The sequence below is a fragment of the Physeter macrocephalus genome, chromosome 1 (genome assembly GCF_002837175.3).
Source record: "Physeter macrocephalus isolate SW-GA chromosome 1, ASM283717v5, whole genome shotgun sequence".
NCBI lineage: Eukaryota > Metazoa > Chordata > Mammalia > Artiodactyla > Physeteridae > Physeter > Physeter macrocephalus.
In genome coordinates this window covers 52,535,817-52,538,559 of record NC_041214.2, presented here as the reverse complement: position 1 = coordinate 52,538,559, position 2,743 = coordinate 52,535,817, and the positions used below count along the sequence as shown (strand labels likewise).

The 2,743-nt window shown below is 35.7% G+C and overlaps 1 non-coding gene across 1 annotated transcript; it reads left to right on the top strand.

Moving 5' to 3' along the window:
- Positions 1 to 1,456: 1,456 nt before the first annotated feature.
- Positions 1,457 to 1,529, top strand: TRNAR-CCU (transfer RNA arginine (anticodon CCU)). Its single transcript has one exon. It is a non-coding gene; the product is annotated as a tRNA-Arg (tRNA).
- The last annotated feature ends 1,214 nt before the right edge of the window (positions 1,530 to 2,743 follow it).

Genomic DNA, 2,743 nt, shown 5'->3' with positions numbered 1-2,743 from the left:
TTGTCTCTGAGTCAGGAATCTTGTGTCTTCTGCCAGCATCCATGAAATTGTGGCAGGTGAACTTCTTAGCTTGAAACTAGGGTAATATCTCAGACTCTTCACTGTTCTTGAGACTCTTCTGCTCAGGAATTGCTAGTGGGTCTTTTCTTCTGCTGACCATCTTGTACTCCTCATTCATTTGCCTAATCTGGCAGAGCAAGCTTTTCTGACTGATCCTTTGGATGTGAACTCTTCTCCCTCAGAACTCCACTCTTGGTATCTGTTGGTGGGTCATATGTCACCTTGATCTTCACTCTTAACAGAAAAATAGTGCTGCCCCAGGGATGATCTGCCTCAAATAGCCAGGCTTTCCTGATTTGCTGTGACCCCGAAGCCCCAGCTCCCTTGCTGCCTGGGCCTCCCTTCAACCCATCCTAGCCTGCTGCCTTGGGCTTGAGGACCTACTCAGACCAGAACACTTTCTTCCCATACTTCTCTATTTTTGATCCTGTATATGAAAGCTTAAATAGAATTTGAGTTGTTCATTTACATGTTAAAGTGAGCCCAAAGGACTTCATAAATTGGCATGTTATTATTTAAGTGACAGAGAAAATAACACCAAGAAATTAAAACCAAAATTTCTTGACGGCTCATTTGTGAAATCAGAAAATCCTATTTTTTTAAAGTTTCAATTTCTATTTTACTGACTGTCAAAGTAGTGATTTTGTTTTTATTACCACCCAAAGAGCTCATTATCTCTTTCATCACATGAGACTGCCCAAAATAACATGTATCACTTAGAGAGGGACAACTCAAAAAAACATGCTGTGAAGAGTTGTGGTTTTATTATGGAATCTCTCAGGCTTTGATTGATTGAATGGAACTTGGAAAATCTATATTATTGAGACTTAAAATATGGTGAAGATTTTATTTTAGGATTTAGTACTTACACAGTTTTAAGCAAGTTATCCAATTCCATGGGAGAAATGGAATTGGGTTAAGAATGAGCTCCATTTCTTATTTACTGATCTTGGGCACTTAAATTCTCTAGGCTTCTGTTTATTTGACTGTAAAGTAGAAATCATAATAACAGTAGCCCCAAAGGGCTGGTAGGAGAATCAAGTGAGATGACACATTTGTATGTACCATAAAGCGTTATGCAAAGCTGAGCATGCAGCCTGACACAGAAGAGGAATTTAATACATGTTTGTAGCATCAAGGAAGAAGGTGTTATTTAGCAATGTCAAATTTACTTTGATTCATTAAAGGAGATGATTTTGGATCTTGATTCAAGGTGAGGTGATTTTTTTCATAAAATATAATTCATAAAAATTATTTTCCTGGATCCCAACTTTGTTTAGGATTTTAGGAAACCAAGAGTTCTTTAGTAGGAACCCAATTGCCCTCCATGACATAAGCAACAAAAGTTTAGGGATTTACCCTCCAATCTATGATTAAATCAAAACTCCTTGGGACTTCCTTGGTGGTCCAGTGGTTAAGACTCCGCACTCCTAATGCAGGGGGTCTGGGTTCGATCCCTGGTTAGGGAACTAGATCCCCGCATGCCACAACTAAAGATCCCATGTGCCACAACTAAGACCCAGCACAGCTGAATAAATAAATAAATATTAAAAAACAAAAAACTCCTACTCAACCTCATAATATTTTCACATTATACTTTCTGCATTTTCTTGTCTGTATGACAAGATCTATGAGTTTTTCTACAGGAATATAAAGCAGTGCTTTTATTAGCCCTGAAACTTGGACTTCAATTATCTCTAAGCATTTATAAATGAGTAACCCCCAGAAGAAGGATTTGGGCTATTATTGTTCTATAGACGGATGAGTGGAAATATAGTAACAAAGCTTCAAGTTTTGAGTTTAAACTCAAATATAATGGCTTAAATTCATCTTCAGTGCTTCAGATGTGGACTTGGGTTTCCACAACTGTTGGGCCTTCGTGGGAGCTACCTCTTCTTGTCTCTCATTTTCTGTCTTTAAAAGTATCTAAGTGCTTACAATGTGAGTGATTAGGTTATTGGACATTAGAATACAATAAATGTTGTTGGAATGAATTACCTATCTAAACAAGACACCAATCAATCAGTGCTGACTTTTAATTGGTTCAGTGAGTTTATCTTTTAAAAATGCTTCACCTTGCTATAGTAATTCTCTAAGATCGAATTTTGTCATTCCACTTTGACAAAAGAGCTTCTCTTAAGTTTCATTAATGGCTTATTTTTTGAATTAATTCATTTGTACATTTCCTGAAAATCTACTGCATGCAAATGAACATGTACAAATTTACAATGTACATGATCACAAATGGGGGAATTTATTGGAAAAATTAGATATTTTTGTAAGATGTTATATGCTTTTTCCCATCAAGAAATTTATATTTTACTTGAGCATGTTGGAATGAGAAAGAAAGAGAAGCTAGAGCACACTCAGCAGAAATCAAATAATTTCCCTCCCTTTTCAAGCTAGTTTTCCTTCTTGATACACTTATTCTATCTTCATTGATGGAAGAAGGAGAAAAGAGAACTATGTGAACAACCAACATTTTTTTTTAACAAAAGGAAGGAAATATAATTTCTGCATCTCACCTTAGAAACATTGCTTGAAATAATAGTCACAATATAGGAGAAATAAGCGAACCATTTTGAGTCTAGAACATTCCCATCCCCTGTGTTTTATTTTATTAAAAATTTTTTTAAATTTTATATTAGATTATCATTGATTAACAATGTTGTGTTAGTTTCAG